The 25289-nt window shown below is 34.1% G+C and overlaps 1 non-coding gene across 1 annotated transcript; it reads left to right on the plus strand.

The window, feature by feature from the left end:
• Positions 1-2367: 2367 nt before the first annotated feature.
• On the plus strand, positions 2368-2474 carry LOC112781795 (small nucleolar RNA R71). The gene has a single exon (XR_003192553.1). It is a non-coding gene; the product is annotated as a small nucleolar RNA R71 (small nucleolar RNA).
• Positions 2475-25289: the final 22815 nt, after the last annotated feature.

Consider the following 25289-nt stretch of genomic DNA (forward strand, 5'->3'; position numbering starts at 1 on the left):
TGGCTACGCGAGTAACGAAGATTGGGTGAATGTCACGGGTCACCCCTTCCTTCTGACTTAACTGAATTAAGTACGAGAGTATATCTTGGAGAAGAAGTAGGTGTGAAGTGACGGAAAAACAGTAGTAATTGTATTAATTCATGAAGAACAGCAGAGCTCCACACCTTAATCTATGGGGTGTAGAAACTCCACCATAAAAAATACATAAGTGAAAAAGCTCTAGGCATGGCCGTATGGCCAGCCTCTGAACGTGAACAATAGCATAAAATGTTCCGAAGATGTCAAAGATTACAAATAAATCTCTAAAAGTAGTTTTTATACTAAACTAGTAGCCTATGGTTACAGAAAATGAGTAACTAATTGCAGATAGTGCAGAAATCCACTTCCGGGGACCACTTGGTGTGTGCTTGGGCTGAACATTGAAGCTTTTTCGTGTATAGGCTGTTTTTGGAGTTAAACGCCAGCTTTGGTGCCAGTTTGGGTGTTTAACTCCAATTCTGGTGCCAGTTTGGGCGTTTTAAACCAAGATATTTTAGGCTGACTTTGAACGCCAGTTTGGGCCATCAAACCTCAAGCAAAGTATGGATTATTATATATTTCTGGAAAGCCAAGGATGTCTACTTTCCAACGCAATTGAGAGCGCACCAATTGGGCTTCTGTAGCTCCAGAAAATCTACTTCGAATGCAGGGAGGTCAGAATCCAACAGCATCTGCAGTTCTTTTTCAGCCTCTGAATCAGATTTTTTCTCAGGTCCCTCAATTTCAGCCAGAAAATACCTGAAATCACAGAAAAATACACAAACTCATAGTAAAGTCCAGAAATGTGATTTTTAAATAAAAACTAATAAAAATGTAATAAAAAGTAATTAAATCATACTAAAAACTATGTAAAAACAATGCCAAAAAGGGTATAAATTATCCGCTCATCACAACACCAAACTTAAATTGTTGCTTGTCCCCAAGCAACTAAAAACAAAATAAAATAAAAAGAAGAGAATATACAATGAATTCCAAACTTATCAATGAAGATTAGCTTCAATTAGATGAGCGAGACTTGTAGCCTTTTTGCTTCTGAACAGTTTTGGCATCTCACTTTATCCTTTGAAGTTCAGAATGATTGGCTTCTATAGGAACTCAGAATTCAGATAGTGTTATTGATTTTCCTAGTTCAGTATGTTGATTCTTGAACACAGCTACTTTATGAGTCTTGGCCGTGACCCTAAGCATTTTGTTTTCCAGTATTACCACCGGATACATAAATGCCACAGACACATAACTAGGTGAACCTTTTCAGATTATGACTCAGTTTTGCTAGAGTCCCCAGTTAGAGGTGCCCAGAGCTCTTAAGCACACTCTTTTTGCTTTAGACCATGACTTTAACCGCTCAGTCTCAAGCTTTTCACTTGACACCTTCACGCCACAAGCACATGGTTAAGGACAGCTTGATTTAGCCGGTTAGGCCAGGATTTTATTCCTGTGTCCTATCCATTAATGCTCAAAGCCTTGGATCCTTTTTCTACCCTTGCCTTTTGGTTTAAAGGGTTACTGGCTTTTTCTGCTTGCTTTTTCTTTTTCTTTCGTTTTTCTTTAAATTTTTTTTTCGCCATTTTTTTTCGCAAGCTTTATATTCACTGCTTTTTCTTGCTTCAAGAATTATTTTTATGATTTTTCAGATTATCAACAACATTTTTGCTTTTTCATCATTCTTTCAAGAACCAACAATTTTAACATTCATAAACAACAAATTCAAAAATATGCACTGTTCAAGCATTCATTCAGAAAACAAAAAGTATTGCCACCACATCAAAATAATTAAACTAATTTCAAGATAGAATTCGAAATCATGCATTTCTAGTTCTTTTACAATTAAAAATATTTTTCATTTAAGAAAGGTGATGGATTCATAGGACATTCATAGCTTTAAGACATAGACACTAGACACTAATGATCATGTAATAAAGACACAAACATAGGCAAAATATAAAGCATAAAATTCGAAAAACAGGATTCTCAGGGTCATAAGCTTCTTCTTCAGAGGAAGCTTCCTTAGTACTGCCTGTTGCAGCTTGCATTCCAGACAGACTCTGAGAAATCATATTGACTTGCTAAGTTAATATTTTGTTCTGAGCCAATATTGCATTCAGAGTATCAATCTCAAGAACTCCTTTCTTCTGAGTTGTCCCATTATTCACAGGATTCCTTTCAGAAGTGTACATGAACTGGTTATTTGCAACCATTTCAATGATTTCCTAGGCTTCTGTAGGTGTCTTCTTCAGATGAAGAGATCCTCCAGCAGAGTGGTCCAATGACATCTTGGATAATTCAGACAAACCATCATAGAATACACATATGATGCTCCATTCTGAAAACATATCAGAAGGACACCTTCTGATCAATTGCTTGTATCTTTCACAAGCTTCATAGAGGGATTCACCTTCCTTTTGTCTGAAGGTTTAGACTTTCACTCTAAGCTTACTCAATTTTTGAGGTGGAAAGAATTTGGCCAAGAAAGCATTGACCAACTTTTCCCAAGAGTTCAGGCTATCTTTAGGTTGTGAGTCTAACCATGTCCTAGCTCTGTCTCTTACAGCAAATGGGAAAAGCATAAGTCTGTAGACCTCAGGATTAATCCCATTGGTCTTAACAATATCACAGACTTGCAAGAATTCAGCTAAAAACTGGTGAGGATCTTCCAATGGAAGTCCATGAAACTTGCAGTTCTACTACATCAGAGAAACTAATTGAGGCTTAAGCTCAAAGTTGTTTGCTCCAATTGCAGGAATTGAGACTCCTTCCACAGAAGTCAGAAGAGGGTGCGATAAAGTCACCAAGCATCTTCCTTGCATCTCCACCATTGTTGTTGGGTTCGGCCATCTCTTCTTCTTTTTTGAAAAATTCTGTCAGGTCCTCTCCAGGGTGGTGTGCTTTAGCTTCTCTTAGTTTCCTCTTTAGAGTCCTTTCAAGTTCCAGATCAGCTTCAACAAGAATGTTCTTATCCTTGCTCCTACTCATATGAAAAAGAAGAGAACAGAAAAGAATAGGAATCCTCTATGTCACAGTATAGAGATTCCTTTATGTGAGTAGAAGAATAGAAGAGTAGAATGAAGAAGAGAGAAGATGAAGAATTCGAACACACAGAGAGAGAGAGAGGGTTCGAATTATAAGAAGAAGAGAAGTGTTAGTAATTAAATAAATAAATAGAAAGAGATGAGAGAGAGAGAGTTTTCGAAAATAATTAAAAGGAAAAGAAAGATTGTTTTTGTTTTTATTTTAATTATTAGTTAAAATTCGAAATTATTAAAAGGAATAAAGTAAAATTAAAATTTAAAACAATTAGTTAATTAAAAAGGAATTTTGAAAAAGTGGTGAGGAGTTTTCGAAAATAAGAGAGAGAAAAGTAATTAGATAGTTTTGAAAAAGATAAGAAACAGTACTTTTAAAATCAAACAAAAAGTCAAGTAGTTAATTGAAAAAGATTTGAAAATCAATTTTGAAAAGATAAGAAGTTATAAAAAGATTTTGAAATTAAGTTTTGAAAAAGATTTGAAGAGGAAATTAAAAAGATTTGATTTTTGAAATTAAAGTTGATTACTTGACTAACAAGAAACTATAAGATATGATTTTAAAATTTAAAGATTGAACCTTTCTTAATAGGCAAGTAACAACTTGAGATTTTTGAATCAGAACATTAAATACTAGCAATTAATTTCGAAAATTATGAGATAAAAATAAGAAAAAGATTTTGAAAATCAATTTTTGAAATTTTCAAAAAACATAAAAGAAAAATGAAAAAGATTTGATTTTTTTGAAAGAGATTTGAAAAGATAGAATTTTTAAATGGAAAATTTGACTTGACTCATAAGAAACAATTAAATTTTAAAACCTTTTGACTAAATCAATCAAAATTTCGAAATTTAGGAGAAGAATAAGGAAAAGATATATTTTTTATTTTTGAATTTTTATGAGGAGAGAGAAAAACATCAAAATGACACAAAACATAAGAAATTAAGATCAAAACAAAAATGCATGCAAGAACACTTTGAATGTCAAGATGAACACCAAGAACACTTTGAAGATCAAGATGAACATCAAGAACTTATTTTTAAAATTTTTTAAGAAAAGAAAGACATGAAAGACACCAAACTTCAAAAATTTTATTCTTTAGACACTAATAATTCAAGAATGCATATAAAAAACAAGAAAAGACACAAACAAGAAAAATTTAAAGATCAAACAAAGACAATCATCAAGAACAACTTGAAGATCAATGAAAAACTCAATGCATGTGTTCTTCGAAAATTTTAAGAAAAGTTAGAACATGCAATTGACACCAAACTTAAAATTTGACACTAGACTCAAACAAGAAATACAAAATTTTTGGTTTTTATGGTTGATGAGCGGATAATTTATACGCTTTTTGGCATTGTTTTTAGTATTTTTTTAGTAGAATCTGGTTACTTTTAGGGATGTTTTCATTAGTTTTTATGTTAAATTCACATTTCTGGACTGTGTTTTTCTGTGATTTCAGGTATTTTCTGGCTGAAATTGAGGGACTTGAACAAAAATCAGATTCAGAGGTTGAAGAAGGACTGCTGATGCTGTTGGATTCTGACCTCCCTGCATCAAAGTGGATTTTCTGGAGCTACAGAACTCAAAATGGCGCGCTTTCAAATGTGTTGGAAAGTAGACATCCAGGGCTTTCCAGCAATATATAATAGTCCATACTTTGGCCGAGTTTAGACGACATAAAAGGGCGTTTAACGCCAGTTCTACGCTACTATCTAGAGTTAAACGCCAGAAACACGTCACCAGCCAGAGTTGAACGCCAGAAATACGTTACAAACTGGCGTTCAACTCCAAGATTGACCTCTAAACGTGTAACATTCAAGCTCAGCCCAAGCACACACCAAGTGGGCCCCGGAAGTGGATTTATGCATCAATTACTTACTTCTGTAAACCCTAGTAACTAGTTTAGTATAAATAGGACTTTTTACTATTGTATTAGACATCCTGGAACAGATCTTTGATAAGTTTTATGCTATCTTAGACTTTCATGGGGGCTGGCCAGTCGGCCATGCCTGAACCATTATCACTTATGTATTTTCATACGGTAGAGTTTCTGCACTCCATAGATTAAGGTGTGGAGCTCTGCTGTTCCTCAAAGATTAATGCAAAGTACTACTATTTTTCTATTCAATTCGACTTATTCCGCTTCTAAGATATTCATTCGCACTTCAACCTGAATGTGATGAACGTGACAATCATCATCATTCCCCCACGAACGCGTGCCTGACAACCACTTCCGTTCCACCTTAGATTGAATGAGTATCTCTTGGATCTCTTAATCAGAATCTTCGTGGTATAAGCTAGATTGATGGCGGCATTCATGAGAGTCCGGAAAGTCTAAACATTGTCTGTGGTATTCTGAGTAGGACTCTGGGATTGAATGACTGTGACGAACTTCAAACTCGCGAGTGCTGGGCGTAGTGACAGACGCAAAAGGAGGGTGAATCCTATTCCAGTATGATCGAAAACCTCAGATGATTAGCCGTACTGTGACAGAGTATTTGGACCATTTTCACAAGAGGATAGGATGCAGCCATTGACAAGGGTGATGCCTCCAGACGATTAGCCATGCAATGACAGCGCATCGGACCATTTTCCAGAGAGGATTAAAAGTAGCCATTGACAACGGTGATGTCCTTACATAAAGCCAGGCATGGAAAGGAGTAAGATTGATTGGATGAAGACAGCAGGAAAGCAGAGGTTCAGAGGAACGAAAGCATCTCTATACACTTATCTGAAATTCTCACCAATGATATACATAAGTGTTTCTATCCTTATTTTCTATCTATTTATTATTTATGTTCGAAAACTCCATAACTATTTTATATCCGCCTAACTGAGATTTACAAGGTGACCATAGCTTGCTTCAAGCCGACAATCTCCGTGGGATCGACCCTTGCTCACGTAAGGTTTATTACTTGGACGACCCAGTGCACTTGCTGGTTAGTTGTATCGAAGTTGTGAATGAAAAACGATTTATTAAGACGTGCGTACAGAGTTTCTGGCGCCGTTGCCTGAGATCACAATTTCGTGCACCAATGGTTTTATTAATTTTTTTTTGGATTTTTCAAAAATTATTTGGAAAAGGAGAAATTAAATAAATTCAAAATTTTTAATAGGAATTCCAGGAATCATGCAATGTTAGTCTAAAGCTTCGGTCCAAAAATTTAGACATGGCTAAATAGCCAGCCAAATTTATATGAAAGCTTCGGTCCAAAAGATTAGACATGGCCAAATGGCCAGCCAAGCTTCAGCAGAGCATTACATACAACAGCCAAATTGATGGGAATCAAAAAGCTCCTGCAATGATAAGTGAAAGTCTCAGTCCAAAAAAAAATTTAGACATGGCTTAGCAGCCAGCCAGGCTTCACATATCATCTGAAACTCTAGAATTCGTTCTTAAAAATTCTGAAGAACAAATATATTTTTATTTATTTTTTTTGAATTTTTCGAAAATAAAATGCTTAAACATAAAATAAAATTACCTAATCTGAGCAACAAGATGAACCGTCAGTTATCCAAACTCGAACAATCCCCGGTAATGGCGCCAAAAACTTGGTACGCAAAATCGTGATTATTCGTTCCCTGGCTATAGTGCCAAAAACTTGGTGTGGGAGAACGTGATTTCAAGACTTCTTCACAATTTCGTGTAACTGACCAGCAAGTGCACTAGGTCGTCCAAGTAATACCTTACGTGAGTAAGGGTCGATCCCATGGAAATTGTCGGCTTGAAGCAAGCTATGGTCATCCTTGTAAATCTCAGTCAGGCAGATTCAAATGGTTAAGAGGGTTTGACAATTAAAATATAAAAAAACAGAAAATAAGATAGAGATACTTATGTAATTCATTGGTGGGAATTTCAGATAAGTGTCTGGCGATGCTTTGTTGCTTCTGAACTTCTGCTTTCCTATTGCCTTCTTCCAACCATGTGTTACCTCCTTCCATGGCAAGTTGTATGATTCTCTCGGATGAAAACAAATCCATATGCGTTGTCACCGCACAGCTAATCATCTGTCGGTTCCCACTAGCATCGGAATAGGACCATTGTCCTTTTGCACATTGTCACTGCGCCCAACATTCGCAAGTTTGAAGCTCGTCACAGTCATCCCTTCCCAGATCCTACTCGGAATACCACAGACAAGGTTTAGACTTTTCGGATCTCAGGAATGCTGCCAATGGTTCTAGTCTATACCACGAAGATACTAATCTCACGGACTCGATCCGTGTATTAGATATCTAAGAGAGTATACTCCAGCTGTCATCCAATGACTACGTTGAACATCATGTAGATCGCTTTGTGGTTGTAAGGCATGCGATCTTGGTAGGCGAGTAATGAAGATTGGGTGATTGTCACGGGTTACCCCTTCATTCTGACTTAACTGAATTAAGTACGAGAGTATATCTTGGAGAAGAAGTAGGCGTGAAGTGAAAGAAAAACAGTAGTAATTGTATTAATTTATGAAGAACAGCAGAGCTCCACACCTTAATCTATGGGGTGTAGAAACTCCACCGTAGAAAATACATAAGTGAAAAATGACTAGGAATGGCCGTATGGCCAGCCTCCGAACGTGAACAATAGCATAAAATGTTCCAAAGATGTCAAAGATTACAAATAAATCTCTAAAAGTAGTTTTTACTAAACTAGTAGCCTAGGGTTACAGAAAAATGAGTAACTAAGTGCAGATAGTGCAGAAATCCACTTCCGGGGCCCACTTGGTGTGTGCTTGGGCTGAGCATTGAAGCTTTTTCATGCATAGGCTGTTTCTGGAGTTAAACGCCAGCTTTGGTGGCAGTTTGGGAGTTTAACTCCAATTCTGGTGCCAATTTGGGTGTTTTACGCCAAGATGTTTTAGGCTGACTTTGAACGCCAGTTTGGGCCATCAAATCTCGAGCAAAGTATGGACTATTATATATTGCTGGAAAGCCCAGGATATATACTTTTCTACGCAATTGAGAGCGCCCCAATTGGGCTTCTGTAGCTCCATAAAATCCAGTTCAAGTACAGGGAGGTCAGAATCCAACAGCATCTGCAGTCCTTTTTCAGCCTCTGAATCAGATTTTTGCTCAGGTCCCTCAATTTCAGCCAGAAAATACCTGAAATCACAGAAAAATACACAAACTCATAGTAAAGTCTAGAAATGTGATTTTTAAATAAAAAACTAATAAAAATATAATAAAAAGTAATTAAATCATACTAAAAACTATATAAAAATAATGCCAAAAAGGATATAAATTATCCGCTCATCAGAGATCTAAACAATACTACTCCAAAAGATGAATACTTTATGTCCATAGCAGATATGCTGATTGATTTTGCATCAGGCAATGAAATCTTAAGTTTCATGGCTGGTTATTTGGGATGTAACCAAATTTTTATTGCGGAAGATGATGTATCGAAAAGTGTCTTCCGATGCCCTTGGGCATTAGGTACTTATGAATGGGTAGTAATGCCTTTTGGTTTGAAAAATGCTGGTGCAACATACTAATGTGCAATGAATACTATTTTTTATAAATTTATCAGAAAATTCATGGAAGTCTATATCGAGATGTTATGGTCAAATCGAATTCGATAAACTAACATCTTGATCATTTACAGCAGGTATTTTATACAATGCGCAGGAAAGGGTTGAAGATGAATCCTTTGAAATGTGCATTTGGTGTGTCTGTAGGGAATTTTTTGGAATTTATAGTTCACAAAAAAAGGATTGTTGTTGATCAAGTAAAGCTAAAGCAATTTTGAATTCACCTCCTCCTAAGTCGAAAAAGGAAGTACAATCTTTCCTTGGAAAAGTCAATTACCTTCGACGATTCATATTGAATCTTTTTGGCTGAACTCAAATTTTTGTGTCTTTAGTTAAGCTTAAAAATGAATCACAGTATGAATGGACAGAGGAGCATCAAAAAGCATTTAAATCGATCAAAGCTTATTTGTCCAAGGCACCAGTGATGGAAACTATCCATCCCCATGAGCCTTTAAAGTTGTATATTGCAACATCTACGAATACTATCAGATGTATGTTGGCTCATGACAATGAGGAAGGTCATGAAAGAGCTATTTATTATTTGAGTAGAGTGCAAACTGATATTGAGTCGAGGTATTCTCCAATTGAAAAATTGTGTCTGTCTCTTTATTATGCTTGTACGAAGTTGAAGTGTTACATGGTACCGAAAACTGTGAAATTGATTGCACAAAGAGATTTGATCAAATACATGTTGTCTTATCCCATGCTAAGAGGTCGATTAGGGAAGTGGATACTTGCTTTAACCGAGTTTGATTTGCAATATATGCCGGCCAAAGCTGTTAAAGGTCAGGTCATTGCTAATTTTCTAGTAGATCGACCAAACAATCCCAATGACCAGGGGGCAAACGTAATCGATGTAGTTTCTGATTGTTGAAAATTGTATTTTGACAGTTCGAAACATAAGGATGGTGCTGGAGTTAGGATTCTGATTGTTTCACCAAAAGGCATCCTGTCAGAATTTTTTTTTGAATTAAAATATCCTTGTTCGAATAATGCTGCTGAATATGAAGCCTTGATATTGGGATTAGAAAGTTTGGTTGATAAAGGGGCATTAGATGTTCAAATCCTTGGGGATTCCCAAAATAGTTATTGAAGGAATTTAAGTGTAATAATGAGAAGTTACAAAAATATTTATCAATAGCATGGTAGTTATTGGTGTCTTTTTGAAAAGTGTCTTTAGTTTATATCCCAAGGATTCGGAATGAGATTGCTAATGAGTTGGCTCAAATCGTATCGAGATATAGAATACTCCTTAAAACTTTGGAGAAATTGGCAAAAGTTCATCAAATTCTGGTACCTGTTGAGGAAAGAGAGGTCTTGATCCTTCATGAATGGGATGATGATGATTGGAGAAAACCAATTGCTGAATATTTGAAAAATTCCAACATTCGGGTGGATCGGAAAATTATGTTAAAAGAAATGAATTTTATGTTGATGGTTGATGAATTGTACAAGAAAGGCATCGATGGTAGCCTGTCCAGATGTTTGGGTCAATCAGATATAGACATTGCTCTTGGAGAAGTTCATAGAGGTATATGTGGTGCTCATCAAGGTGGAATAAAAATGAAATGGGCACTCCGATGAGATCGAGTGTATTGACCTTCCATGATTAAAGATTGCATTGATTATACGAAAGCATGCCAGGAGTGTCAGTGGCATGGAGTGATACAGCAGATTCTAGCTTTTGAGTTGCATTCGATTATTAAACCTTGGCCATTTTGAGGTTGGGCTTTGGATCTAATTGGAATAATACATCCACCTTCATCGAAGAATCTTAAATTTATCTTAGTGGCAATCAATTATTTCACAAAGTGGGTTGAGGCTGTTCTTTTAATAAAGGCAAGTCAAAATGAAATTATTGATTTCATAGAGGAATACATAGTTCATCGATTTAGGATTCCTCAAACTTTGAATACTGATTAGGGGACTATGTTTACTGGTCAACGCATTAAAAATTTTGCAGCCTTAAGGAACATTACTATGGTAACTTCGACCCCATATTATGCACAAACGAATGGTCAAGTTAAGGCAGCAAATAAAATTTTGATTAAATTGATTAAGAAGCAAATTAGTCGCAAACCTCAAACATGGCATGAGACTTTAAGCCAAGTGTTGTAGGCTTATTGAAACTCACCTAGGGGATCGACAAATACGTCTCCTTATAAATTGGTGTATGGCCATGATGCAATGTTGCCCTTATAAATTAATCTTAACACTATAAGAGTAACGAGGAAAGATGATTTACCGATTGAAGATTATTGGAATGCAATGTATGATGAGTTGAATAATTTAGATCAAGAATACATTTTAGCACTAGAGAATATGATTCATCAGAAAAGTAGTATTGCTCGAAGTTATAACCATCGAATGAAAGAGAAATACTTTAGTATAGGAGAGTTAGTTTTAAAAGTTATATTACCAATGGAAAGAAAGTCAAAATTTTTTGGTAAATGGTCCCATAATTGGGAAGAACCCTTTCAAGTGATTAATTTATATTCTGGGAAATCGTATTAAGGATATCGATTCTAGTAATGAGGTTAAATCGATAAATGGGAAATACTTGAAGCAATATTGATCTCTGGAAAGCGATGTTTAAATATATAAAGTAGTAAAGTAAAGGAAAAGAAAATCTGTTCAAGAGAATACACTAAACTTGTGGAGCATAAGGAGCTAACAGTTCTTCGAGTTCTGCACAAAGTTGAGTTCTTTTGATGTTGTAGGCATTGTAAGCTTCGATCTCGTCATGTTCTTCGAGTTGCACTCTGTCATACCTCATGTTAATTTCATCCTGTTTGTCTTCTATCTTGCAAAGACTTTTAAACAGTATTTGTTTCTTTTTCTGGTCCTTAGCATAAGGTTCTGCCAATGCGGCTCATTTTTCTCGAATCAGGGCTAATTCCTTTTTGAGTTCTTCTTCACACCCTATTAAATAAGCTTCTGTATTGACAGCTTGAGTGGTATGGGTTTCAATTTCCTTGTAAGATTTTTGTACTAATTGATGGGTTGCTTCAGCTTCTGCAGATTCTATTTCGATTTTGGTTAGCCTCTCTTTCACTTCTTTCAATTTATCTTGAGAAATGAAAAGATTATTAGAAACCCTTTCAAATCTTTTCACTACTGTAGAAAATTGAGGTGGAACCTAGAATTCAAGAGAAGAATTCAAAATATCAGTTAAGATGCTATTTAAGTCACTTCGGGAAGCCCATTCTTCAGCAGTATGATCTAGCAACTTAAGCAGAGAGATCAATTGATTGAAAGTTTGTTGAGAGAGCTTCTTAGGAAGACTTGGTGTTGGAAGATTTTCCACATTCACAGTTGAAGTGGGTGTACCCTCTTCAATAGTAATCTCGTTCAAAATAGCTAAGAGTTCAGCCAAAACAGAATTAGATGGGTTCGAAGAAGTGGTTGGAGGTTCCCTTGCAGATTTGGGACTTGGTGGGAAAGACGGCCCAGATTGGTTCATTAGATCTAAAAGATCTTCGATTCTTGGACTTTCTTGAGGAGACGGCACTGTTTCTTCGATATCTCGCACGGGTGAATCAACAATTTGTGTGAGAGGAGAATTGAGGATAAGGTTAGTATCAATTGGAGAAGAAAGGGTAGAATTATTCACAATTTGAAGAGAAGGAGATTTTTCTCTATCTAAATCTATTTGATTTTGTTTTTCAATGATTGACGAATTGATGACATGAGTAGGGGTGATAATGGTGGTTATTGGATGAACAGGTGATGATGGCTATTGAGTTTCTTGTGTGTGAGGAGAAATTGTTTTATCAATGGGAGAAGACAAATTCGAATGGTGGCTTTCTTACCCCTCTAAATCAACTTGTCTAATCGGTGAAGAGGGGATAGATTGAATAGCCCTCCTAGCCTTTGTCAATATAGAAATAGTTGTGAGTAAAATAAAATGGAAATCGATGAGAAAAAGTTTAAATCGGCAAATAATTTTACCTGGGTAGATTTCCTATGTTGGAGATGTGAAAATGAAGAAGTCTCTGAGGAATCTTCTGAATCAGATTCATTTGAAGATAAGGAGAAAACATTCGAATGAAAAGAAGTTTGTCTCGTTGAAGATTGTTCACTTTCATTAGAGATGCTTTCATTTGATGATTATTTTTGGAATTAAAAGTGTACAGTTAGTACAAAGTTTTTCTAAAATATATATTATGATAAACAGGATCAATAAGAAGAGTTAGCCATGTTCGTACTCTTTTCGATTTGGTGGTCTTGGTAGAAATTTTCTGGACTTTCTGTTTCGGTTGCTTGGTTGATTTGGCGACTTCGATTTTTCTTTTTTGAGTCTTTTTAGGTAAAGCCTTCATTCCTTGAATGGTTTTAATCGAAGATCCTTTAATGTCATCTAATGAATGTTTGTATCGAGAATAGTAATTGCTCCACCACTCAACAAAAGACTTAGCGACAAATTCACTATGAATGTGAGGTAAATGAGAATAATGGCTTTGATGTGTATCATTGACATCGATACATCTCTGGATACCTTTCTTCGACTGGAATTCAATGTGACAAAGGGCGTTCTTTTCGAGGAACAAGAGCTAGAAGAGCTTGGGAGAAACCCATGTGTCTTGTGACGTAATGGGGAGTGTGAAGAGTTAGTTTAAATTGTTCCTTTTTGTATTGGGGTATTCCGATTGGAAATACCTGAGTAGCAAAGAAGTTGGCCTAAGTTGCATTATCCAAGGTATTACCACCATCATCGAAAGGCAAAAGGAGACGTTCGAACCAAGCTGGGCCACAGTTTCGATGTAGGAAAGAAGTAAACATTATATCTTCATTTCGAAAGCTTTGGCATGAATAAAGTAATGAAAAAATAGCCCATAAGAGGTCTTCAGTTGAAATAGCATCTTTAAAGTTTGCACTGGAAAGTAGCCAATCAAAAGCCTTCAACATATTGTTTCTCTGAAGTAGTGTTTCCATCATGTTTTGTATACTTTTCGAAAAAAGTATTTAACCATATTTGTAAAAACTAAAAGGGATCTCCTGTATTAATCGAAGATTTTTTCCGAAGGCAATCGACTAAGTGCCCCAATTCATCATATAGGTGTCCTAAAATTAACTTGGCCAAGTTAAATTTGTGGCCGTCATAAAGCAAAGCAGCCAAAAGAAGGAACAATATTTGCATCGAGATGCTCTTTAAGCAGAAAATAATAGCGTTCAACCAATAGTACAAAAAGGTCACATGCTCATCATCAGTGACAGGATCACCTTCATGACCCATATTGTGATTAATAAAAGCACTATAAGAATTTCTTTGGTTTATCTTATAGGATTTGGATGGTTTCATGTTGAATGTAGCAACAGGCTTGTCTATTGAGAGCTTAGTGATAGCAGCAACATCAAAGAGTGTGGGCCTTACCATACCACAAGGAAGATAAAAATTATTTGTGGTTTTATTCCAAAAATAGAATGCAGCTCCAATCATCCAATGATGAGTAGTCGGTGTGAAAGGAAAAAGACGAAGAAGGTCGTGGATACCCTGCGCTTTCCAAGCTTCGCTTTTTTTTTCTTGTTCAAGGCATTGATACCAGGCAAGGAAGTCAGCATTTTGGGAGGTGATTTTAGAGTTGTTTCTGAAAGGTTTTTTATGGTCGATAAAAGAGGCAATGAAAAAGTCTTGCTTAATAAGCAAATCCTCTCCCTCAGCACTTGGGAAGAAATGAGAATTCTTTTCAGTTTGTTTCAGAGTTTGTAAAGGACCGACGAAGCAACAGGTGTTGTCATCGACAGTGAAGGAGATGAGAATCCTTTTGTCAGTTGGCAATGATAACATCATTAAATCGATTTAATACCTTCAAATTAGATTACTCGAAGGTTTCGTTTGCGATGTGTTTACCTTTGTCTTGGGCAGATAAAGTTTGGAAAATAGAAGGGGAAGCCATTGATGAGTATGTAAAGAAAATCCTAGTGATTGATTGAGTTATAGAGTGAGGAGTTTGCACAAGTAAGTTCAGAAAGGATTGGCAACAAGTTTTTTGAGAAGAAAGGTGAAAGCTGGGAGACGAAAGGTTAAGGTTGTGTAATGGTGAGGATTTTTAAGTGAATAACGCTACCGTTTCATATTTTGTTTTTTCAAATTTGAAATTGAAAGCTTCTTTGAGAAGACGAAGTAGGAGAGATAGAAATGGTTAGTAATGGGAAACGTGCCATAGTGGGCACAAATAAATGAAAGATTAATAAATTTTATTTAAATCAAATTTATTGATTATAGTTGCAAAATTAAATGAGATAGGATTAAATGTTTCATCCTTATATAATATTGAAAAACACGTTAATTCTAAAGGGGCAATTTGTTGATCGAAAATATTTGATTTCGAAAATGCGGTACTCGAAATGCAATGGAGTTTATTTCGAGGAATGGAAGGTGTATCGAGAAATATCTATTGAGAGATTAGAAGCAGGAACTAGTCAATATACTCAGTCGAGGAATAAAAGTTATTTGAAGTTAATTTTTAGCCGTTACTCGCATTATACAAAGCGGAAACAGTTACTTGAAGATTAGCACACGCGGAAGATTAGCACACGCGGAAGTTCCTCTTGTGTCTGATTGGTCAAGGACTTCAATAAATATCTGAAATATTGGTGAAGAAGGGGTTGGAACTTTGCTTCATAAAACACTCAAGCACACTCATATCCCAGCGACTTTCTAAGTCTGTGTTTGAGTCATTTTCTGTAGGGTTCCTTCCACATTTTTAAATTTCATCTACGTTTCTTGTAATCTTTATTTTCTTTACAAATTTACCTTTCAAGTAAATTTACTTTCCTTGTTTTCTTTTAAGGTTCAACACTTTATTTCTGATTTCAAAAGTCCTTCGATCTCATCAAAAGCAATTTATCGCTTTTATTTAATTCAATGTAGTTCATTTCAAATTCAGTCAATTTATTTTTAAAGTTTATTTTATTTATCTTTCAGATTTTCTTTTTTTTTTTTTTTCAATAGAAAGATCTTTTGATGCACTTTATAAAAATTGGTACTCACAGAAGAATAAATTTTATTCCCTGTTTACTAGATATCGAACCACCTTCGATTTGCTAAAGATCAATAAAACACCGTTACATACTTTTGTCGAAGTCATTTTTTTTTTCTAAAAGCGTATCGAATATAATTTTCTTTTCTTTGTTACATACACCAATAATTTATATTATAATTGATCAAATGCTTTCAACAGCCGATTATATCTGAACTCATTATATTATAATACAACGACACAAACTTTTATTAGCCTTTAACGAGGGGTTTTTTATTTAAATAAAATAAACTCAAGCTAGATTTATTAAATTTTTCTAAATAAAATGTTAAGACGTGAATATCCTCTTCATACTATTATATAAATCGTTCTAACGACATGAGGATTATATAATATATTAATCATGTCATCTAAGGACGATTTATGCATACATGGGCCATTGATAAAAGGCGTAAATTGTGCTAGAGTAGATAAGGTTCAAAGTTAGCTATAAATAGTGGTAGTCTAGTAAATTTAACGTATTTTGAGGCTAAAATACATCTGGGTAACACGATTTACGTATACGTGTTAGTCCCCAAAAGTGATTTATGCTCAATTTCAGTAACCCTCGAAACCAGCCACGATTTATTCTCAAATTAATAACCTAATAAGGCTAAAACGATTTATAATGACAATAATTACTTTAATTTAATTTAATTTGTACATTAATTACTTTAAATTAAAAAAAAATCACCAATTTTTCTTTACTTTTATTTCCAATAACAATAAGTTTTTTTCTTATATAGTACTCCAATCAATAAGTTATGTCAGAAAAATTAAAATATGATAATCTCATTAGTTTTTATATACGATATACTAATTTTTTTTAATATGCTTATATGTTTAATATGGAGTACTATATTAAAAAAATATTATATAATTAATTATTTGAAATACTATATATTTAATATGTTTATGATAATAAATATTAAATAATTAATAAAAGTATTATTTTATAATAAACATGAAAGAGGATACAAAATTTAACCTAAAAAATATGGTCTAAAGAAACCCAAAAATAAAAAACATTAAAATACAATAATTTAATGACAAAAAGAAGTATCTTGTAAAAGTTGTGTAAGTTTGCACTTTAATAAGCTGGACTTTTGATTCCGTCTTTTTTTAAGTCGTGAATAGAAGGATAAATTCTTGTGGAGACTCAATTGATTATTTTTAGGGGTTCACACTTACAGTTTTTAAAACTGAAATGATTTGTGTAATGATCCATTATTAATTAGAATTTACTTCCAAATAAGTATACTATAACTGTGGTAGTAAATCGTGGCACTCAGGTGTGTTTTGGCCTCAAAACACATTAAATTTATTAGGCTACCACAATTTATAACCAACTCTAAACTCTATCTATCCTAGCATAATTTATACCTTTTATCAATAGTCCATGCATACATAAATCATCTTTGGATGACATAATTAATATATTATATAACCATCATACTCTTATAATGATTTATATAATAATAAGAAGAGAATATTTATATTTTAAAATTTCATTTAAAAAAATCTAATAAATTTGGCTGGGTTTATTTTATTTAAGTAAAAAATCCTTTAATTAGCAAGAAATTTTAAAAACAAAATGTTGTCAAGCCTATGTTTTCTAAACTCAGTTTTTTTAATTCTTTTTGGCTTTGATTGAGAACAGGAATAGCTCAGACCTTAGTTAAATATCTAACTATCAAAGGGGAAAAAAACACAAAGAACTTAAAATATTTGTAGTAAATAGATAAGTTAATTAGGATGGTGACATCTCATTGAATGTGCGTTTTAACTTGCCCTCATATGGTAATAAAATCCTGGAACAAAAAAATCCGAGCAATATTGCAAGCTATATATGTTCAATTTTTGAATAAGGGCTAGCTACCTCGGTAGGTAAGTCCATCAACTTTTCATTATAACTTGCTCCCACTCACAGTCATAATAACCACACTTTTTTGTCTCTCTCTCTCTATCTCTTTTAGCTTTTCTTTTTTTCATACGTATATATTATTTATTTTAGGTTACCTCTCGTTTCGCTCATCTTCTTGTAAGTAAATTAAAGCGCCCTTCTCTTTTGAATTTGAAGGTGTAAAGGAGGTAAATAAATATCTCTATATATATGTGATTCTTATCAATTCACATTCCTCAGTTAAAGCTTTGTCAAATTTAGGAATTATGAACTATGTATTAATAAATTTTCTCTCATTTTACCGGTGATCTTATAATAAATTGGTGACCAAATATAGCACTGAAGGGAAGTACTTATTGTACAGTACAACAGAGTAGAGAATGGTCTTAAATAAAAGGAAAGTTGTCATGAGGAATTTCCCTTACTGAGATGTTTGTTTAATAACGGCATATATATAATATTGTATTTAATGCATACATAAAATTATAGTCTATAGTCCTGTGGTAGGGATATTTATAAATTATGGATAACCTCATGTACTAGCTTAAATTAATTGACCAAATTATTCATGCCTACATAATTTAATTTTGGTATATAATTTGAAGTTCAATACTCAACTGATGGCTGTCAATGCCACACAGGGTGTTATTTTTTGTGGTTACTTCCTTCTTTGAATTATTTATTCATTTTTGAAGAATGTCAAAATTATTAGTAGGTTCATCCTTAAGCAATCATTGTTAAGTAAAAAGTACTATATTCTTTATTAATTAAATAAATCTTAATTTTTTATTTTATTATGTTCTATATGAATGATTAAGATTTAAAATTAAAAGACAGTCTATTAATCAATTTAATTATTTTTTAAAATTTTTTAATAGGCTACGCATATCTTTTATAAAAAGAAAACAAAAAAAATTAAAATCTATTTATGGTCAGTCTAATATCATGTCATTTTAGAGAAATTTTTAGTCAATATGTAAATAATTGGAGTCATAAATTAAACTAAAGATAATGATGACACTGAATTTAAAATAGTCATTGTGTCTATATCACAATCCAAAGCATAGTGTATCGGATACTTCAATATGCTTTCAAACACTACTCACAATTATCTTTTACAACATTTTTTAAAAAAATATTAGAAAATTTATACTCATGCATATTTCTACGATAATTAGGAAAACAATAACATTTTATTATATTTATAATGATTTACACTAGCGTACATGTATATTTTATTTATTTAATTAGAAAACGTACATTTATATTAATTTTGTATTAATTTTATACATTATAAAATGGGGGATTTGACGACTTCTCGATACTGCACTCACATTTTATATATTTAGAACATGCCTCTTCATATATATAATCAGGTGTATAGTAATAAAACAATCTCAAACATTTTAAAGAAATTATGTTCATATTAGACAGCATTGTGGTAACACATAAATAAGCACACCCTTGTTGGGGAATTCTTTAAGTACTTATAAACCGTTATACATACATGTGGATTATATATAATTCTACTAGCTAATCAATTAGGATACCAGTCAATTCTATTAATTTTTGCTAGACTACATTTTAGGATTTATTATAATACCTAAATATCTGAATCCATTTACCTCCTGTTATTTTGATTCACCTTTTACCTCCCCTACTACTTTTTCACCACAACTGCCTCGCCACCCTTGCCCCTTCCCACCTCTGCTGCCTACGTCGTGCATTTTCGACAACAAAGAGAAGCACTATGCCGCGCTCGTCACCTCACTACTCTACGTCACTCGAATAAACAACGCGCCGCACCGTTTCCGCTCCCCACAGCCACGCTGAGCATCTGTTCCCTTGCGTCGTGCATTCCTGATGTCGAAGAAGCACCACACTGCACCCATCGCCTCACTCCTTCATGCCGTCTGAATAAGTAATGCGTCGCACCGCCTGTGTTTTCTATGGCCGTGCTGCGCATCTGTTCCCCTTGTGTCTCTTGTAGTTGGATGTTTCTTAATGCAGGTTTGCGGGTGCTTCTTCTTGATTGATGGAAGTTTTTTTGCTCTTTAGATAGATGTTTCTTATTATAAGATTGCGGACATTTCTTTTTATTTGGTGGATGTTTCTTTACTCTTAACTAGATATATAAAATTTGGAATGTTTCTTCATTTTGTTATTGGATGTTTCTTTTATATATTAATAGATTTTTTTTGGTAGCATGTGGATGTTTTTTTATAAAAGTGAAATTTTTTTTGGCGCATTGTGGAGACGCGATGGTGGTCTATGCGATGACACGGCGACGGCGACAACAGCTCTAGAGGAGGGGGTTGGGTGCGATCGCTTCTCACGCGACTTCTCCCTGCAGCGGAGACATGATCAGCCACAAGAATTTCCTCCAGCGGCAATGCGCATAGCGCACTGCGGAAGTAGCGCACTGCGGAAGTAGCGCACTGTGCACGCGACAGGAGGTGGGGCACTTCGACAACGACGATGCAGAGGTTTACGTAAACGAGAACGTTGACGTGATAGAAGGACCAAGATGCATATGATTATAGACGGTGATTATAGAGCGATTACTTTACTTAATCTTTATTATTCAAAATCTGTTTAATATTAATTATTCAAATTTTGATTCTTTTTAAAAATTTAAAATTAATAATTATTAAATAGAATTATTTAATTTGACTAATTTAGATGTTGATTCTCTGTACTTTTTCATATACAAGAGAATGAATTTTAACATATAATGCGCCTCAATAATTTCAATTCTTAATAATTAACACTATAATCAGTTATTATCATGAATATATGTAGAAGCCGCATCTCTAAAAATTTCTCTACTTTAAAGTAAAGATTTTTCTCTAATAAAGTAAAGATTTTTCTAATATCCAAACTTAATTTTATATTTTTGGAAGAAATCAAAGCTTGCTAGTTAGATAAATATATACTTCAAGGGGGATAGTAGTAAAGTAAAATTATATATATTTATATAATAGCTTTGTGATTTGTGAACACTTTTAGAGAATTGCGTCTAATGTATTGTCCCACCGCCAAGCCAATGTTTTATAAAAAGGAAGGCAAGTCTCAAAAAGAGGCTTTATCTCCGTCCTTTTACTTTTATGTTGCTTCTTCTTCTTCTGATCTTCTACGCACGCATGCATGTGGTACCCTAATGTTTTTATTCTTTGATTTGATTTGATTTGATTCTCTTTTCATTCTTAATCATCATTAATCCGCTGTATTAGTTGAATAACTCTTCACAATTTGTGATGACAGCAGATTATTTAGGTGATGTTTGTGTATAATAACTTTATTTATAAATGTTTAATTTTTTTTATTGTTGTTATAATTAATTTGTATAATTTTATCTTATTTTCAGAAACTCTTTATATGCGATTTTAATTATTTACTATTGTAGTATATATATATTATTCTAGTAAAAGAGAGATTTTTTTTTTATCAAAAATAGGAAATTCAAATTCACAACTTTTTAATTGAGTATGAAAAAATTTATGTTATTTGAACTATAACTCACATTCCATAAAATTGGAAGGATACATAGAATATTAGTAAAAGAGAGATTAGAAGGTAGTTCTTTCTTATTGTTAATTTTTTCAAATGTGACGACCTACTTTTTGGCCCTTGTCACTTTTGATTTTTGAATATCCGAATTTCTCTTTCCTCCGATCCTTTCAAAGCTCCCACTTCCGCGTAGTAAAAAAGATTGTATCCAACAACCTTCTCACAAAGTCATCTTCATATTCCAATTGATTAGTCTCACTCTTTTAAACACAACGAACAAGATTCATTGGCTTGTTAGTGTTGAGTGATATACAGCAATAATTTACATTAGAGGAGAAGAGAACTGAATAAAAAGACGTGTGTTATTTTTTTAATTTCCATACCGCAGGTTGGAATTCGAAATTCGGACTTCTTAATTAAGGAATTCGGTGGTAAGTCACCAGATTATTTATATGATTTAAAAGACTTATATGATGATAAAACTAATTTTAAAAGATGAATAATGACTTTTTTTAAAATATGACAAAAATAATCAGGTATTTAGTTTTATATTCTTAAAATAGATTTACAGATTAAATTCTAATATGATTTTCTAGAAATATAATTAGAATAATTTTTTTCATCTTTACAATTTGATGTTAGGCTAAATGAAATTCTTTTTCAATTTTTTGGTAAATGATTGAAATTCTTTTAAAAGAATATAAAAAATATAGAAATTAAATTTTATTTTAATTTTTTGCATGTATTTTTTAAATTATTATCTAAATGTTCGTACAAAAATTTGTCCAAGTCATTTGTCAAATACAAAAGCATTAATACTTTTAAAAAATGTGATGTATTTTGTTATTTTGTCATCACGTTTTTATTTTCAAGAACTTATTTATTATTATTTATATTTTTTAAAATTATTTTTGTTAGAGATATAAATTTTAGAGTACTATTTTAATAATTTACCCTATACAAATATAATGTGATATATTATATTATGTTGATTGAGATAATCTATTTATTAATTAAATGAGACTGATGTACAATTCCTGTAATCTAAAGAAAGTTGACCTTTTATAATTGAATTTAGATCATATTTTATTCAGTTGTAGCTGGCTAATGTAAGTAAATGATTCAAGAGCAGATTACTAAATATAAAATTATTTATATAAGTCTATTTAACCGTTTAAATTTTTAAAATAAGTGACTTTTTGAACATTTTCCTTTGGACAAATTAAAATTTCATAGTTAAGTTTGTTAATATATGACTCAATTATGATGAGTTAAATAGTTCACAAATATGGAAGTATCCTTTTGCTTAATTTTTGAGTAAACACTAAATTCGGTCCCTGTCCATTTTTAATTAGGACAACGCGATCCCTCATCAAAAAACTAACCCAAGCCAATCCCTGTTTATGCAAAAAATCACTCATCGCGCCCCTCCCGTTTATCCCCCGTCTATAGTTGACGGAAAAAGCTGATGTATCACTTATCGGCGCTGATCTGGCAGTTAGGCTAAAGTTAAGTGTCAAGGTGGATAAGTGGGAATGGACAGGGGTCGATTTGTCCCCCTGTCACGTTAAAAAACGACGTCGTTGCTAGGTTAATAAGAAGCAAACGTTTCATTCATCATTTCATAACCCCCCCAAGCCCTAACTCAAATTTACAAAATAACCAAAACCCCTCAACCTTCTTCGCGCGATAGGACAGAGAGTGGTGGAAGTAGCAATTGTTGGTGCTTACAAGGGTGCTGACAAGGCCGCCAGGAAGGACTCGGAGGACTCCTCTAACGCCGCAGTTGACGGAATGACTGACGTTGTGCAGTGGAGGCAGCTTGAGTCGGCATTCAGGTTAGTAATGAATCTGGGCATCAAAAACATCATTCTAATCCAATATCTGTTCCTAAATTGCATGTTGGTGTCTTAGTGTTCAGTACGTTGAAATGAGTTGCCTGGTTGTTTATTATTATAAATGTTGTGATACTGAATGGATTTTGAAGTTTTTTAGTTAATTTGTTAAATTATTCATGTTAATTGTCAGTAGTTTAGATGATTAGCACAGTGATGTTAAACTGTCATGAAATGGATTTTGATTAGTAAAAGTAATTTCCAGATTGATGAGTTTGAAGTAGTTCCTGTTTTTCATCATGGAGGAATTTTTAAGAGGAATGCACAGGACAAATTAGAATATGTTGATGGAAAAGTCAAGAAGTGGCCAGCTTTAGACATTGATTTGGTGAACTTCTTTGATTTTGAAACGTTTGTTGAAGGAGCTGGGTTATAGGGAGTACAAGACGATGTTTTGGTTTGATAGCATGGCACCTGACTTGGAATCTGGCTTACATGTAATGAGGGGTGATACTGAGATAAATAACATGAGGAATAACAAGATTAAAAACAAAAACAAGGGGACAAACGAGATTTATATCTACTTTGATCACCCGGTTAGTGTGCCAGAAGTTGTGGATGAGGAGATGCAAGCTGAGGAGGTTATTATGAGTGCCTCATCTTCCTCAGGTGATTGGTATGAAACAACTGAGGACGAGCCATATAATCCACCTCCTCCGGAATATGAAGAGACTCATAGCAGTGATGATAGTGAGGTACAGAAAAGGAAGGAGAGATTGAAGAAAAAGAAGAAGAAAATGGTGTCACCAAGGAAGAGAGCTAGTCAGGGTCCAGCTGGGGAGGGGAAGAGTGGTCCAGTTGGTGAGGTGAAGGATGGACCAGATAGTGGGATGAAGTTTGGCCCAAATAGAGATTTAAGCAAGGATGGCCCAAAAAAAAGGGATAAGCCTGGACCAAGTAAAGGTGGTCCATCTTATTCTCCAAAGACAGCCAAAAATGGGCTTCCAAGAGGTATTCAGGTAGGAAGAGAAAACATATTCTGAGGGATGGAAAAACTGTGGCAGAAGGTGCAGTAGTTGATGGGCCTGAAGTAGGTGGTGGTATGGATGCTAGACATGGATTGGCTGGGAATACAATGGCATCAAGTTCTGATATTGTTGGGAAAGAACTAGACTCAGATTATGACAAGCCTTATGAATATGAGAGTGAAGTATTTAACAGTCCGGTGTCTGATGATGCGGGTGGAAAACTTGTCTCTCAACAAATCTCCCTTCGGCAAGTGTACCGACTTTTGTCGTCAAGTAAAAACTCACAATAGAGTGAGGTCGAATCCCACAGGGATTGATTGATCAAGCAACTTTAATTAGAAGAATGTTCTAGTTGAGCGAATCCAGAATTTGGGTTGAGAGTTGCAGAAAATAAAATGGCGGGAATGTAAATAACAGAAAAGTAAATGCTAGAATTAAAGGACTGGAAGTAAATGACTGAAAATAAATTACAGAATTTGTAAATGGGAATGGGGGAATTGCTCATAAAAGTAAATGGCAGAAATTAAAGAGAATGGGTAAGATCAGAGATGGGGAGTTCATTGGGCTTAGGAGATGTTGCAATTCTCCGGATCAAGTTCATTTTCATCTCTTCCTCAATCAATGCACTCATTGATCTCCTTGGCAATCTTAATTGATTGAATTACAATTTCTTGCAATTCAATCTCTCAAGTCTTGATCAATAGCCAATTCCTTGGTCAATTGCTCATGAGAAGAGATGAAGTATGGTCACTGATTATACCACATGCATTTCCCAAATCAAGTATTGAGAGGGTTATAGTCACATACCCATCCAAACCCAATTTGGTCCAACATGAGAAAGCATTTCTAGCTTGATCTCTTCATTCCTCTTTCAAGGTTCAAAAGAGATCCAAGTTTGAATAGCTTCTTTTCCAAGATAACTACTCAATGGGATGAAGATCGAAAGCTTTCAAGTAAAAGCAAGAGAAAAGATAGAAGAAGAATAATGAAAATTAGTATTGATCCATCAAATTACAACAGAGCTCCCTAACCCAATGAAAGGGTTTAGTTGTTCATAGCTCTTGAAAATGAAAACAAAGATGGAGAATACATCATAAAACTAGAAAATGCAGAGAAGGTAAAATACAGAGAGTAGTTCTCTTTTTCCAGCCTCCAGAACTCCTTTAACAATTCAAAGCTACTCCTATATATACTACTCTTCTCAGCTTCTAGTTTGCTCTTCAAGTCTTGGGCCTTTGGAACTTGAGTTTGAAGCAGTTCTTTTCTTCATTTGGGCTTGGCTTTACTTGCAGAGAGAAAGTGCTAAGTGGGCAGAGACTTTAGCTCAGGGCGTTAGGGGTGTTAACATTTAGTGAAAGTATAAGTGTGAGAACGTTAGTGACACTTAACATTTTCACTAACGT

The sequence above is a fragment of the Arachis hypogaea genome, chromosome 19 (genome assembly GCF_003086295.3).
Source record: "Arachis hypogaea cultivar Tifrunner chromosome 19, arahy.Tifrunner.gnm2.J5K5, whole genome shotgun sequence".
NCBI classification, from domain to species: Eukaryota; Viridiplantae; Streptophyta; class Magnoliopsida; order Fabales; family Fabaceae; genus Arachis; species Arachis hypogaea.